Source organism: Myotis lucifugus, unplaced genomic scaffold, assembly GCF_000147115.1.
Source record: "Myotis lucifugus unplaced genomic scaffold, Myoluc2.0 scaffold_0, whole genome shotgun sequence".
NCBI classification, from domain to species: Eukaryota; Metazoa; Chordata; class Mammalia; order Chiroptera; family Vespertilionidae; genus Myotis; species Myotis lucifugus.
In genome coordinates this window covers 63401950-63419271 of record NW_005871048.1, presented here as the reverse complement: position 1 = coordinate 63419271, position 17322 = coordinate 63401950, and positions in this window count along the sequence as shown.

Below are 17322 nucleotides of genomic sequence, written 5' to 3'. Positions count from 1 at the left end.
GAAGCAAAGCCTGAGAAAAGGGGTCTACTCTTCTCTGATGGAGAGTAGAAAGCATTGAAGCGTTAAATGAGCAGTTTCAAGGGGAACTGTGCAGGTGAGCCAGGTTTCTGTGAAGACAGAGAGACAAAACAAGGGGAGAAAACGTGCAGAATGGGGAAGTAGTTGGCATTCTTAGGATCACAAGAACAAGTAAGGTGAGCCAAGAACAGTGGAGCACTAAGTAAGGTTATAGGTCTAGGGCTAGTTTAGAGTGTGTTTACTCCATTCTATGTTACCTTGATAACAGGGCTCTTACTCCCTTGTGATAATAATAATATAATAAGGAATTTACTTGTGAGTTAAATAAACAGTAATTAGAGACAAACTTCTAATAGTCTAGACAGCTCCACATGGAGACAGGTCAGGGAGAACAATGAAGGTTTTGAACCATAGAAAAGAATGAAGACATCAAAGGGAAGAACATATATTATGTATGAAGGAGCTCGGGAGTCTGTGTTCTTCAAGAGCTTCTGGGTTCCGCTGACCTACAGTTTCTCCCACTTCCTCAGGTCAAATCAGTATCTGTAATAAATTATGTAGTTGCATGTCTCGTCTTTCTACTCTTCAGTTATCAGCCCTGGAAAGCAACAGGCATGTGCCTATCCTCTGGTGCCCTGAGTAAGTCTGCTTCTTGGCTTACTGCCTCAGTCTTTACCCTCACCCAAGGTGTTGGGCTTGACGAGAGTAGGGACTTGAATCAGAAATCAAGAGAACTATTATGAAATATAGTGATGAATCCCCATTGCTACACACCCTAAGATGGCTACACCTACTCACACAAGTGCCCGGCGACTGGAGGCAGTTTCACCACCAGAAGAACCTGTGAAGGTTGACTGCTTTTTCTTGGACATACCTCTGCAGAAACCCCCAAGGTCAATTTCTCTCTCCAGGAGTCTGTATTTTGAATCAGACCATCCCCAAACATACACTCCAATTTCGGTAAAGATCTATCCTCTGCTGAGCCAGATAAGTGAACTGATACAAGTACGTGGAGAACATTCTTATGTTTAATATCACATTCTGAGAGATATCGACAGTAGCATTCACCCTACCTTCTTCCCTGTCCCTTTTCTGGGACCTAGCCGGTCTTAAGCTTGTGTTTTATCCTTACGCAAAGCAACAAACAAGGAGACAGTCTCCTTCCAACATCCAAGGCTCTCACTTGCTCTCACAGTAGAGCAGAATTCAGCTAAATAATTTGCCAGAAATTCCACCATGTATGGGAAATTAAAGGTGACATATTTACTCTTTAACATTGCTCTGTTCTCCAATTCTTATTTTCTCCACTGACTATGTGTATAATCTCAAGAATAACTCCCATAACACAAAGATCACAGGAGCCCAGAGTGAGGCTTATTGGTCTTGATGGTGTTACCTGGCATTCATCCAGACTACAAGGCCAGCCTCCTGGGGAGGCACAGGTCCTGGCTGCCTCAGGGCTCAAATTCTAGAGCAGACAGGCCTCAGCTCCCTCTGGTTGATCGCTTCAATTTCATTCTTGAGCGGCTGTCCCTTAATCACGTGAAAGCTCACATCAGTGCTGTATCCTTTATTGTGAAATAAACATCTGAGCCTGTGTTTTGATTCCCGACTGAGGAAAGGGAGACAGATGGGCAGGTGGAGATAGGTGGCGGATTCAGAAGAATGGCTTCCCTCTCACTAAGCACACAGCTCAAGATGCTACTCCGTGCTCCATGCACCTGTTACCTTCTCTTTCCCCAGGTTCCCCCACCCCCATTCCTAGCCAGATAAGAAGCAAGCAAGCAGAGGGGCCAGCAGGCTCCCTGGGCAGGATGGCACCCAAGAGGCTTGCCTGAGGGCAGAGTTGTGACAGATGCCAGGATCCTCCCAGCCCTCCCAAAGGCAATGGTTCAGAGCACACCGATTCCTTCTTCCTTCCTCTCATCAATCTTCACTGCTTGTAGTTAATAGAAAGGGGAAAAGCCTCGGGAGCATAATCAGAAGTGAATGTCTCATCAGCATCCACTCCTCAGCTCCCTGCGGTGCCCTTGCTCCTCTCTGCTCTCACCTTGCTCACTTCCCACAAATTCCCTTCCAGAGGGAACCACTAAAAATAGCGTAGTTGTGAAACAACGTTTTATGTGTTGTTCCAGATCAAAAGCTGTCTCCGAGTGGGGAAAGCATTTCCAGGCATAGAAATAAAGAGAACGTAAAGCAAAAGATTGATGGGCTTGGTCACATAAAAATTTTAAATGTTTATGCAGCAAAAGCTGCCAAAAGCAAGATCTGAAAGGCATAAACTAGAAGGAAATGGAAACACCTTCCGGACAACGGGTCATGATGCCTAATACAGACATAAAATGCTCTTTCAGGGGAGAAGGAGATGCATATGCCAGTAGGAAAATTGGCAAAATGTGAAAACCTGATGAACAAAAAATAAAATGTACATGGACAATGGAAATATTCAGAGTTCAACTTAGGTGCCAAACAAAGAAAGGGACTTTCAACACCAGTGCCATTCTAGCCCATCATATAAGCAATTACTTGATGATAAGATTCAGTATTCATGAAGACATGAGAAAGTGGATATTTACATGCTGTTGGTGGGAATGTGAACTGCTGCATTCTTTTTAATAGGAAATACTCCAATATGCATCAAAATCCTTAAAAATCTATATCGTTTGTTTTCCTAATTCTACTTATATGAATTTATTGTGAGGAAATAATCAGAGATATAAACAATTATTTATTAAAGGTGTTATTGACAGGATTATTTATAAAGAAGAGAAACAAGTTAGAGGTGTAACAGCCTAAATCTTAAACACAAATATGATGAAATAGCTAGAGCAAGGAACATTTGTCATCCATTAAAATGTATGTTTTAATAGAATAGCTAATGACATGGATAAATATTCATATTATGAATATGAGTTAAAAAGTTATAAACAATAAGGAACATAAACTAATTTTTGTCTGTTTATTTGAATGTGTGTGTGTGTGGGGGTGTGTGTGTGTGTGTGTGTGTCCCTAGAAAGCTTGACACAGACCCAGTGGTGGTGTTCCAGGAGTGGTCTGGCATTTCTCCTATATTCCCCAATCTATAATGAATATGCATTTCTTTTATAAATGTTATTAGTAAAATAAATAGTGTTTTTAATAATTATGTCTTTAATTTATCATGATGCTATCCTCCATTGTATTCTGCAACAGATTATTCAATCCTTTTATTGCATTCATTTCAAAATGCCCACATAGATGCTGCGACCCTGGAGGAAGAGCATAACTCTGCTTGATGAACTCAGAAAACACTACGTCTACCGCACAGGGTCACACAAGCAGGCAACTCTTGGAATCATGTTTGGAGCAGTTATCAGCTTTCAGAAAGTGAACATGCGCCACACTGCCCTGAATATCCAAATTAAGGCCTATAAATAACCATTGTAAAGATCTCAAATATATTTGGAACATCACCATTTAAAATCAAGCTACAGCTATAAAGCTTTTAATATATGGCAAAGTAAAAAAAATAATTGCAAGACTTAAAAGGCACATTGAATTCTATAGGAAAAACATACCCACCGCAACTGATTGTGATGCACTTGTGTTTCTTCCTCTTCATCTGGAATTCTTCACCTAGAACTTTCAGATTTAAGTTGGCTTAGGAAAGAGGCCCTCTACCTCCACCTAAGAAAGTAGACTGTCAGGAGAGGTGCTGTGGACAGGAGGAGGCTCTAAGCAGCATGTGGCCATGCTCAGGTACAGCAATTTCCTATATCCTGATCCAACTGAACAATAAAAATTGTAATTCTACGTCTGGTAATAGTACATTTTCTACGTGGAATTCTCCATCAGATGTCATTTAGGATTATAGTCTCCCAATCAGTCTAATGTAGTCTCAGTTTCCTCTTCTTCTCCATTCCTTTGAGAAATGGCAGTACCTGGGCAGGATGCCTTTTCTGATGAGCTGCTTCTTTCCAAAGGTTCCCCAAATGTGTTCATACTGGTGGGGTTTACCTTTCTCTCCCAGAGCCTTCACTAAACCACCTTCCTGCTTTTGGTGTTTATCATTTTAATGAAGAACCTTGGAGAGCTCTAGTCAAAACACACTCCCTGTTAACAACTTTTTATAAAAGCTAATACGAATTAACTGATCCTTTGATATTTAAAGACTAGAGGCCCCGTGCACAGATTCGTGCACCAGTGGGGTCCCTTGACTTGGCCTGTGGGGGATCAGGCTGAAACCAGCTCTTCAACATCCCCCCAGGGGTCCTGGATTGCGAGAAGGTGCAGGCCAGACTGAGGCACTCCACTGGTGCACGATTGGCTGGGGAGGGACCCCAGGAGGGCTCCAGGGCATGTCTGGCCCATCTCGCCCAGTCCCAATGAGCCAGACCCCAGCAGCAAGCTAATCAACCAGTCAGAGCATATGCCCCCTGCTGGTCAGTGCACATAGTAGCTACTGGTTGAGCAGTTGAACAGTTGTACACCGAACATATTAGGCTTTTATTACATAGGCTATTTCACAAGGGAAGATTCCTTGAGCCATTTCTAAAACTGGTATAAGAGCTCTGATTTTTGTCTCACATTGACAACAACAAAGTTAATTTAGTCTAGTCATCTCCCTGGGACTGAATTTCTTTCTCTGAAAAATAAGAGATGTAGGGGTGTGTGTGTGTGTGTGTGTGTGTGTTGTTCATTCATTATATCAAATATAGTCTAGGAGAATATATATCAAAATGTTAGCAGTGGGCCCTAGCTGGTTTTGCTCAGTGGATAGAGCATTGGCCTACAGACTGAAGGGTCCCGGGTTGGATTCTGGTCAAGGTCACCTGCCCAGGTTGCTGGCTCGATCCCCAGTGAGGGGCATGCATGAGGCAACCGATCAATGATTCTCTCTCATCATTGATGTTTTTATCTCTCTGTCTCTCTCCCTTCCTCTTTGAAATCAATAAAAATATATTTTTAAAAAATATTAGCAGTGGTCACTCTGGGCAGAGAGGATGGGGGATTTTAAAAAATATTCTTCTCACAAATACATAAAATTTTTAAGAAACTAAATAATAACAAAAAACCCTCTAGTTTTGCATATTCTATATTAGATCGTAGGCCCTTTAAGTTATTAATAAAGATTCAATATAGTCATTTAAAAAATAACAAAAACATTGGTTTACCTAGAAGGTGTTAAAGATCTTTAATAGTTGGTATACAGTTTTTATTTTTTAGGAACAATACAATATTATAATTGGAAGTATAAATTAATTCCTACATATTCAGGTAAGAGTTCTGAATAGTACCCAACCAGTGTTGCTCAGTGGTTAAGCATCAACCTATGAACCAGGAGGTAATGGTTTAATTTCCAGTTGAGGCACATGCCTGGGTTACAGGCTCAATCCTCAGTGTGAGGTGTGCAGGAGGCAGCCAATCAATGATTCTCTCGTTTCTATCTCTCTCTCCCTCTTCCTTCCTCTCTGAAATCAATAAAAAATATTTTTTAAAAAGAGTTCTAAATATTGAATACAAAAATAAAAAAATAGCCCAACTGGCATGGCTCAGGGGTTGAGCATTGACCTATGAACCATGAGGTCATAGTTTGATTTTCAGTCAAGGCACATGCCCGGGTTGTGGCAGGCTTGGTCCCCGGTGTGGGGCATGCAGGAGGTAGCCAATCAATGATTCTCTCTCATTGTTGATGTTTCTAGCTCTCTCTCCCTCTCACTTCCTCTTTGAAATCAATAAAAATATATTTAAAAAAACTATGTAGATGAGCTATACTTTCTTTAAAAGTAGTTATGTACATTGCCCAGGAAAAAAAAATGACACACAAAAAATATCTTTTTTCTTCTCTTTTTTTGTCTTCTTGCTATTTCTGGTATAAGTCTACAAAAAATAATCTCAAAACATATTCCAGAAAAAGAAAGAATATGTTGGGCGTTTTGTATTATTTGAGTTTAAGGGGATTTGATAAATCTCACCCCTTTTTCGTGGCAAGTTATGAAGCAACTTAAAACTAAGACAAAGTAATAAGACAAATAGGTAAGCAAAATCTACCACTATTGGTGATAAGGATGATATTGGGTAATGTAACCTATGTCGAGTATAAGCAACTTTCTAATGCCGAATCCCAAAACTAGGCTCACTCACACCCAAACCATGGCAGGACTCTCGGCCCCCAGGCCTGGCCCACAAGGACAAGGTTTCCCTGTTAAGCTAACTCATGGCGGCAAACGAAGGAGAACATTCCAGAGGAAAGGGAGATGAAGCAGCCAGTGTACAAGCAATCTCCACCTTGTTCTAAACTTTCTACTCAGGTACTTTTAATGGGAGGAGTGAGATGGCCAGGGAGAGAAGTCAGGAATATTACACAAGAAATAGCATAGTGGGAACTGAAAAGTGTCTCCTGCCAATCAAAGCAAGGAATATCTTTGCTTAGTTCTCTCGTGCCATTGGTGATTAACACATTCCATATCCATGAATTTCCCATCTTGTTGAATCTTTCTCATTTAATAACCCAAATACGTGTTTGGGAGATTGTTCTAAAATGTGTTTCACCCTCTCCTGATTTCTTAAATGGAGTTGAGCAAGTGTGATGGTGAATCCTACTCTTCTGAATCCAAACTCTCTTCAGCATCTGCCCCCACACTCGGGCTCCGGTGTACTTCAGCCAGTGGCTCTCTGAACCATGGGGGAGGCTTAGCTGTCCTGGTGGATTAGATGAACCAGTGGAGACACTTCAAAGTCATCTATACCTAGAGCCTAGAGCATTATGCAAAACCAGGTGACCTAAGCCAATGCCTTAGGGCCCAATCGGCCTGGCCTAAGTTTCCTCATTTCTGTTTCCTTTGCAGAAAACAAATCCAGTCCAAAACTGGGCACAGACTAATATAACCAATTAAAAGAAGAGAAAAGAGTAAAAGACAATTTCCTTCTCACAAAATTATGTCCTCAATAAAGTTGCCTCCTCGGGTGGGGGGGGGGGGAGGCACATATCATTTTACTCCTCCAGCCAGGAATCTCATACCCATGGACCTAGAAAGCAAAAGAGGTAACTCTTCTGTTCCCTAGGGGATTTTCTCTCCTTTTCCTTATTTTTGGTCTATGATGCCTCCAGTGTTGCCCTTGTTACTGACCAGGATCCTGCCCCACTGTGGGAATGAGAGAAATAGGAAAAGGGGCAGAATGTCGCCTTGATGTTATTTCAAGACCATTGTTAAAAACATCTACAATGCCAGTGGGTTATTTATGCTAAGTGGCATGTACAGTGAGGCCTCATGATAATATTGGGGCAAATATTTAAATCCAGACAGAACTGGAATCAAATTCCTGCTCCATAGATTACTTATCGATGTGATCAAATTAATTCACTTCCTTTAAGCTTTTCTTTCCTCTTTCATAACACAGCAAATAATACCTCCATTCTGGCACTGTTTTGACGGTGAAATGACATGGCTGCTTGGAGTATCCCATAGAACACTTAGCATAGTACCTTGCTCCCTTTCCTGTTACTTTCAATGGTTACTGAAATAAACTGGCTGCCTCCCTCTGCATGTAATACCCTCAGTAATACTAGGTTTTCCATTCGTGCCTTCTCTCTGTTGTCAGGTGTTACTTCTTGCTGCTGCTGTGTGTTCCCTCAGCTTCTAACCAGCTGCTCCACTTCCTGCAGCATTTTTAACTGATGGCCAAGGGTCCCTCAGCTCTGTTCTTGGAATCAAGTTCACAGACTTTGTGACAGCTCATTGCTTTGTAGTAAATGTTTGTCAGATCTGTGCTGCCTTTTGAACACCTCTCCTGTGTTTCATTCATCCTACCACTGGGCCAGTTGCTAAGGTAGTCTGTCAATTACCAACCAACCCTTCTATATTCTGTTTTCTGATGCAGAACTGGGACTCTCTAACCAAATCTCTGCTTTGCCAGCTGCGGCCTGTTGGGTTCTGCCAGCAGAGGCTAGAGGGAGCCTGCAAGGCTTGAGGAGTGACAAGGAACACTTCTTCCCGGTGGGACTCCTGCTCTGATTAGCCGCCCTCAAGCAACACTTCCTCACCTGGCAGTACTACTTCATTCTGGTAGTGACTGTTGGTCTCAGTTTTCAGTCTTTGCAATCCTTGCACAGATGGCCTCATTGCTCCCCTCCCCAAGGACACAATAAGCACCAACCAGCTAGCACTCCCTTCAGGACTCTGGGCCCCCACCCAGTAGGTTTCCACCTCATCTTTAAGCATCTAAGATTCAATAACTCCAACCTCTTCCTTTGTTCCCAAATCCTAGGCCACCTGACTCCTGCAGTTGCTACTCTATGAGACATTCGTGGGATTTTATTTTGCCTTTTCAGTTTCCTAATCAGCAATTCCTTATACCCAGTTAGGAATTCTTTGTACTAAAATATCTCTGTTAAAATTACTTGTTAGGTATGAATGCTCAATCCTAACAAGATCCTGATGGATTACACCCATCGTGAGTTCTGCCTCTCCAAGGTAGGCTTTGACTCATTGCCCAGGGGTCATTGCAGCCATAGCTCAGGCCTGTGCCAGAGTGCCTTATATGTCCGAGTTTCTCTGGGACAACTGTGATTTTAGCACCCTAATTCCCACATCCCAGAAACTCACAGTCCCAAGCAAGTTGGCCACCCTACCTGTGGCTCATGTGTCACTAATCCAATGTACCTTGCAATAGCTGAGAGAGAGCAATCCATGAATTTCACTTGTAATTTTTTTGGAGTAAAAATAAGATATATATAAAAAGTCTGGTGTTCTTTATTTGTTAACAAATTTACTGATATATAATTGACATAATAGACATATGCCCATATTTAAATATGTATAATTAAGGACAAAGATTAGTGCTCAACAAATATAGAATATCACTCTTGAAATCTGGTAAATTTATTAAACATATGATATAGGATCCTTCAGAGTAAGACCCACATTCTGTATGTGCTCTATGTCTCCAATATGACTATATTAGTTTGCGTGGGCTACCATACAAAGTCCTATAGCCTGGGGAGCTTAAACAACAGACATTTACTTGTTCACTGGAAGTCCAAGATCAAGGTCCAGCAGGGTTGATTTCTGGTGAAAGCTCTGTTCCTGGCTTTCAGATGGCCATTTTCTTACTGTGTACTCATATGGCCTTTCTTCTGTACACACGTGGAGAGAGACAGACAGACAGACAGACAGACAGACAGACAGACAGACAGACAGAGATATGGTGTCTCCTCCTTTTTTTATGAGGACACCAGTCCTATAGATCAGGCCCCACCAATATGACCTTATTTAACCTTTTTTACCTTCTTAAAGGCCCCCATTTCCAAATACAGCCACATTGGGGGTGAAGCCTTTAATATATGAATTTTGAGGTGACACAATTTGTTTACAATATTGATCACAGATAAAGTGGGAAAGGGTGATAGCATTATCTAAAAATATATCTTTAAGTAAATGGATATGAAATGATTAGGGGGAAATCTTATTTTTAGAGCACAGGATTTTTTTAAATTAACTTCAGCATATTAGACCTTACACCTTCTTCCCAATTCCACACTAAATACTTATCTTCCTTCAGAGATTAGTTTGGGATCCATATCACTAACAGATGAGTTGATATCACTTGTCTGAAAGAGTGATACAGTCCTTCAAAGGCTGAATATGAAGTGTTTTCCATGTTCTTTTAGCAGGACACAAGTAAATTTTAATGACTTGGTGTAATTTACAACCCACATTACTATGTATTCAAAATGAATAGCATATGGGCTTGCCTGTCCTGGCTGTGAATACCTGTCTTGAACTGTTTCTGAGATTACTGAAAAGTACCATTGTCTATTGTGGAAAATGCATTGTTATGATTATAGCCTTACTTCAGGTGACGTTATGTGGTATTTGTCAGTGAGAGGTGACTCATTAACTAATTCTTTGTGAGCTTTCAAGGAGTTACCAAGGAATATCACCAGCAGGAGGAAAGAAAATGACATACCCCATGTAAAATGGGGATAATTCCCACCCCTGCTGGTTTCATGAAGCTGAAAATGAAAATGTAGATATGCTAAAAGTGGTAAAACATTTAAACTCTAGGTAAATCTTGCGGTGTATATGGTGTATATTTTGCAACTGAAAAGTGTGATGAAATTGCATTTCTGACAAAGCAGGGGAAAGAATGATGGCTTAACCTTATTAATCTTGTCTTTCTTCAAGTTTAGTGGGGGTTTTATTTTCATCATGGCAAAGTTACCCTGGCAATCCAAGGCAATTGAATCTCCCCAGGACTGAATGATGCATTAAGATGGGCAAGGAGTGCAGGTAGTGGGCACCCTGGGATCACAGCCCAGGGCACTGTAATTTGATTTGCCCCTTAAAGATGAGGCTGCCCAATGTGCTGCCAACAGAAAGTTCTGACCTCTATAAATGTCACCAGTTTCATAGCTATTGTCTTAGCAGGAACAATTGCAACTCAGTGATCAGACTTACAAAATTATGAGTCGGTTAACCAATTTCCTCAGCTTAATACTAGTAAAAATGAAGGTACTAAATATTAATTTAGATAAGCTGGAGGCAATGCAAAATATTCTATCAGTCTTAGCTGGCTCAGCTTACCCGGCTTCTTTCAGCTGCAGGAAATCCAGAGGTCCTTGTCTTGCATGAGGTGGTTAACTACTACACATCACTAAAGTCTCAAGATATCACTTTCTTAATTCAGAATGATTGTTCTGGCTGCCACAATCTAAAAGGGGTAGGGCTCCATAGTCTACTGTTCCATTATCACTGTGGGTATCCCCATGCTTTTTGAATATTTACTTCTCTGAATCTCCCTACTGGACTATAAGCTTTGTGGGGAAAAGGAATGTGTCTGTCTTCCCTCATGTATTAATTCATTTACGCAGTCAACAGATATTTATTGAGCATGTGCTATGTTCCACATCCCAGTTTAAGAATAGGGACACCACAGTGAATAAAATGGCAAACTCCTCAACTTTGCAAAGCTTGCACTCTGCTAGGAAAGGCAAATGATAAGTAAACATATGTGCTGTACTTGATTGTGCTGTACAGTGAAGGAAGCTGAGAGAGAACAATAAGAGTATCATCTAACAATAATGTTGTGTGCTGACAGCACTAACATCATAGAACTTGTGGTAGGCACTTGAACTTGTACTGGCCTCCTCAAAGATGGCCATGTCCTATTCTCTAGAACCTGTGCTTATGTTATGGTATATGATAAGGGGAAATTATGTTTGCTAATGTGATTGAGGTTCTAATGATCTATCTTTAACATAGAATATTCTGAACTGTCCAGGTGCACCCAATGTAATAATGATTCCCCTTAAATCGGTAGGAGACCAGCAAAAGTGTCACAGCCAGAGAGATGCAGCATGAGAAGGACTTGACTGGCCATTGTTGGCTTTGAAGGTGAAGCAGGTCACGAGTCACAAAGTTTAGGTGACCTCTAAGAGCTGGAAAATAGATTTTGCCCTAGGGCCTCCAGAAAAAAAAACACATCTTTCCCAACACCTTGATTTTAGCCCAGTCATACCCATTTCAGACTTCTCATCTCTAGAATTATAAGAGAGGAAAATCGTGTTCTTTTAAGCAACTCAATTTTTGGTAATTTGTCATGGGGGCAATAGAAAACTAAACAGAACCTCACCAGGTTCAGTTTGATGGATGGTACAAACTGTTGTGTTCCAAAGGTAAGTTAAGTGCTAGCTAGAGAAGTTACATAACAGCTAACTGTAAGTGTTTGCTATTCATTTTGCATCCCAGTTATGTTTTAAATATTTATAATAAACTTTTAATGATATGAGAGCAACATCAAGGCCATCCTAATTATCAGATACACTTTGCAGATCAGAACATAGAGGATCTACTCTTTGGGGATGGTTTATTTGTTGATTGGAGGTCATTTTCCATAGCAAATCTGTGCTTAACATTACAATGAAAAATATCACACATCAACTGTGTGTTTCATTTGATTTAGCCAAACCAGATCTCAGTTACTTCTACATTTGTTACTCCCGATGCTGGGCCTAACAATAACAACTCATTCAACAGATATTGATTGTGTAGTACCTACTGTTTCCCAGGTACCATTATAGTTGCTGTGATGGAGACAAACAAGGTCCCTGTACCCGTGTAGCTCACATTCCAGTGGAATTAAACAGTCAATGAAGGAAGCAGACAAGTAACTAAATAATATTTGCCTCTCAGACAAAGGATGATGCATTAGTTTTCTGGCATTTCCATGACAAAGTAACACAACTGAGTGGTTTTAACAATAGAAATGTATTGCCTCACAGTTCTGGAGACTAGAAGTTGGAAATCAAGGTATTGGCAGGGTTGGTTCCTTCTGAGGGCTGTGAAATATAATCTATCCATGCCTCTCCCCTAGCTTCTGGTAGCCTCCAGTGTCCCTGGACTTGTAGATGGCATTCTCTCTGTGTCTTCACATCATATTCCCTCTGCATGTATCTGTCTTCCTATCCAAATTTCCCCTTTTAATAAGGACATAGTGATATTGGGTTGGAGTCTATCCTAATGATTCTGTTTTTACTTAATAATCTGCAAAGATTAATTTTCTAAATAAGGCTTCTTGAAATCCAAGGAATAGGACTTTAACATATTCTTTGGGGCGGGGGTGTACAATTCAACCTGTAATAGGTAGATAGGAAGGACCTGAAACCAACTAACTGGAAGTATAAAGGAGCCAGTTGATTCTTTGTGGATTTTTCCAGCCAGCCTCCCTGCTGTTATACTGGTTAACAGCACCAGCTCAGGCTGTTTTACCAAGAAGCTTCTTTCACATACTCATTCACACTCTCCCTGGCATTAGGTTCTCTCAAGTTCTCAGAATCTCTTCTTTAAATTACTGAGTGGTGCTCATCTTCCCTGATGTTACCCTTATCTTAATCAGCATAATAGCATTTAACCTGATCATCTTCCACTGGAAGCAAATCTTATACACCCCAGGTCATTCAGGTCACAATAGACTTAGGTCTGGCTTCAGTTATGCTCGGCTTCAGTTATGTTTTCTTTGAGCATTTGCAAATTGTGTTTGGTCATATCTGAAGGTGAGAGGACAATATAACAAGAATGCACATGTATCTAGAGTGCTTTTAAAGGAGCTTCACACAGATAGCTCACAACAATTCTATGAGATGTAAGTGAATATCCTCATTTAATGAAGACAGCCTCAAAGACAAGACCACCCATGCTTGAGGTCACATGCTACCACAAGCATTGGTAGGTATGGGTCAAATGCAAGTTTGGACCATTTTGCTGCTAAAACATGGCTTCAGACTATCTGACACTTGAAATTATTTGAAATTGGAAAAGATGGTCATGTGAAGAGTGAGAAAATACAAGAATGTGAAATTGCTTCCTTAAGGCCTCGGTTCCCTCCTGACTATAGAGTTGATAAATCTTTCTTCCCTACTAGAGACATGTCACAATCAATATTTTCCTGTGTTGAACAATCCTGTGTTTATCACAAAAGATCTAGCCCCTAACTTAATTCCATTTAGTTCACTTTCATTCTCCTCTTATTCAGATTTGTTTTAGAAAATACATATCAAACACAATTTTCAAAAGGCAGATTATCACTCCCTTATTGGGGCTGCTCTAAATTTGCTTTAGAAAGAACTTGATGCTGCCAAAGTCATTCAAAAGGCTAACCAGTCAGCAGGTGATTATCAATTGAGAGAGAATGTTGTCTGTGTGCTTTAAAGGAGGAGGAAAGGATCACTTTTCATTACAGCTCTACCCTCTGTTTTCTCCATGACCTTTGTTGGAACTTGCTGGGTAGCCAGGCAGCACATGGGCTTCAGGCAAAAGGAAGAGACTATTTAGTATGAAAAGGTCAAAGACAGCACAGCCTCATAAGGAAATCTCAGAGAGGAGCACTTAATTCCAATGCCGGACACTGAAAAGGTTAATAGCAGGGAAAATCCATGGCCAGAAGACAGACAGGTTCACACCTGGAGAGCACGCATTTATGTTAACCAAGAAGAAAGCTCTGTCTGGCGAATCGCGCTGTGAAAGCCAGGAATCAAATTTCTGGCTGATTCATGCCTCTCCATTTCCTTGTTTTTGCCCAAGATGAAAACATTCTTTGGCTTAGTTGGCTTCTCAGTGCTCATTTTGATAAAATGACATGACCCTGCAGTAAGAATTGCATTGGTTTCTCCATCATTTTTATCATGTTCTTCCATGTCACACAAATAAAACAGACAAGAACTTCTGGCAGTGGGCTTATTAGAAAGTTTTACAAACAGAATACCTATGTGTCATAAAAAAAAACACAGAACTACACTGGAAACTTTTCAAATGGCTTCAAGGTTTCCCTTGAGTTAGTATTAATACATGACAGGAAATGTGATCTTGTCAACAATTTAGAAAAGAAAGTTGATCATAAGCCAAGAGTCATGACTTGCAAAGATTGGCCTAGGGTGCAAATTATCATGATACTGTATTTAGCACTTGCATTTGCAAAACAAACAATCACATCCAGTTAAATGTGAGCCTTTGGAAAACTAAGCTCTTAGAGATAGCAATTTTGAAGCAAATTTGTCAGCAGCACTAAGTAGTGGCTGTCTTACATCCCTGCAGCTCTTTACAAATTACAAAGGATCTCTGTGACATCCATTGATTTTGCCCCTTTCCATCCAACCTGAAAGATAGAGAGGACCAGAGATATTACAATTTCTAGATTAGGAAATTGAGGCTCAGAAAGCCAACACAATTTGCTTCAGTTTCAGTTAGTAATGGGCACAGCTGGGACTCTAGATCTTTGTCTAGGCTCCATTATAACTCACTGATTAAAATTATTCTCTTAACAAAAGAACTGTCACGTGCTTTCTCTGTCATCTGGTGCTTCAGGTACCATTCAGAGATTGATGATGCCCAAATCCATACTTGTGGTCAGACCCATAACTGGACTTACTGCTAGATATCTAAATGTGGATATCCCACAAGCACTTCCCACTCAACATGTTCAAAGCTAAATGCATCACCAAACAAACTGCTTCTCACAGCACCACCACTCTCCTACTTGGTGTAGAGAAATTGTTGGAGGAACTTCCAAACACTAGCCAAATGTGACCCATTTAATGAGTCTCTCTCTATGATTTCAGCATTTACAATTTGTAGTATGTGTGCCATTGAGATCTCCCCACATCCCAGTGTGTCCCCTTCAATATTTTTAAATTTTTGATGGCAGAGACTAGGTACCTGTCACTTGATGAACATGCCATATACGTTTGCTAAAACTGACCTGAAGTTAACATAACTTTTATTTTCATTTTATTTTTTATTTATTATGCATTGGTTTCGGGTGTACAGCTTAGTGATTAAACAATCATATATTTTACATAGTGTTCCCTTGATATTTCCAGTACCCCAACTGGCACCATACATAGTTATCACAATATTATTGACCATATTTCCTATGTTGTACTTACTTCCCCACAACTCTTTGTAACTACCATTCTGTGCTTCTTAGTCCCTTCACCTCTTTCACCCAGTTCCCCAATCCCTATCCCTCTGACAACCACCAGTTTTCTCTCTATATCTCTAAGTCTCTTTCAATTTTGTTGTTCATTTATTTTGTGAAATTAACGTACATTTTAGATTAGTTTTTTAGACACTTTACATTGCAGAATAGTTTTAGATTTAAAGAAAAAGTATAAGAATAATACAGAGAGTTCTCATATGCCTCACAAAGTTTCCCCTATTATCAACACTTAACATTAGTATGGTGCATTTGTCACAACTACGGAACCAATACTAATTACAATTAACTAAATTCCATGTTTTATTTAGATTTTCTTAATTTTCACCTGATGTCCCTTTTCACTTCCAGCAAACCATCTAAGACACCACATCACATTTACTTGTCACATCTCCTTGTGCTCCTCTTGGCTGTGAAAATGTTTCAGACTTTCCTTGTTTTTGATGACCTTGACAGTGTTAGGGACTATTATTGGTCAGTTGTTTCCTAGAACGTGCCTCGGTTTGTGTTTGTCTGATGTTGTCCTCATGGCTACACTGTGCTCATGGGTATTGAAAGGTATACCAAGAAATAAAGTGTTATTCTCATCGCATGATATCAAGGGTATGTACACTCAACAGGACATATCACTATTGATGTTGACCTTGATCACAGGGCTGAAGTAGTGATTGTTAGATTTTTTCCACCATAAAGTTATTATTCCCCTTCCCTCTCCTATTATACTCTTTGGTAGGATGTTTCTAAGAGTAGCCCACACATAAGAGAAGATAGTCATATTCAATATCCTTGAGAGCAAGTATCTACATAAATTATTTGGAATTCTGAGCAAATTTATTTCTTCTCTCCCATTTATTTATTAATACAATTACTTATCTATATCAGTACAGACTCATGGACATTTATTTTATTATTTGAGTTATGTTCAAATACTTCCTTATTTTCTTGTTCAAATTGTTCCAGCTTTGGCCACTGGGAGTTCTTTCATTTGGAAGAAGTCTTTTCTTCATAAAAATAAAAATGCCATTTATGGATGCAAGGTGGTTTTTACAATTTGAGACAATAACATAGGCCACAGAATTCAGATGCGTAGGACCTGATTTTAATGAAAAAATAACATTTGGATTTCTGTTCTTTTGTCATGCTTTCTCCCTTTTTTTCTTATTTTAACAGTTGTAAAAACATAACCCTTACTCATCTTCATATTGTACCTAACTATGCCCTACATCCAGCTTGGCAAGATAATGAAGGATTTTTATCTCTGTTTTCCAGATGAGAATCTAAGACATGGAGCAGCTGAGTGGCATGCCCCTAGGCTTTCCTGCCACACTAGGGAAATCAAATCTACAATGCCTCCTGCCAACCCTCCTGCAGAGAGCTGGGTCATGGCTGCCTCCCTCCCTTCTCCAATTATGGTGGGCTTTGCAATCAGCACGGTGGTTAGCATGCCCTTTGCAAAAGCTAGAAGTCTCCAGCAAAGGTTAGCCGGTGTTGTGCAGTTCCTCAGGCATGTTTTGTTTTCTGCATGTAGTGCCCAGCAGAGCAGGAAACTTTCAGCTGTTTCGTAGGACCACCTGGATTTCTCAATTCCCAGCTCCCCCAAGAAGCTTCGAAAACAAGCTCCTTGTTTTGGCCCTAATCCCACAAGACCTTTATCCAACATCCAGTTGCCTGTTAGGTTTAGCTTTCCTTTCAAAACAAACAGGACTCATTTTTGTTCTGAAAGCTAAGGCCTATTAAGCCAGTATCCTACACTGACGGGGAGCTGAGATTTTGAGCTCCTCGAGCTGTATTACAAGGAGATCAAAAAGGACAGAGAAGGAAGGATGCACCTAT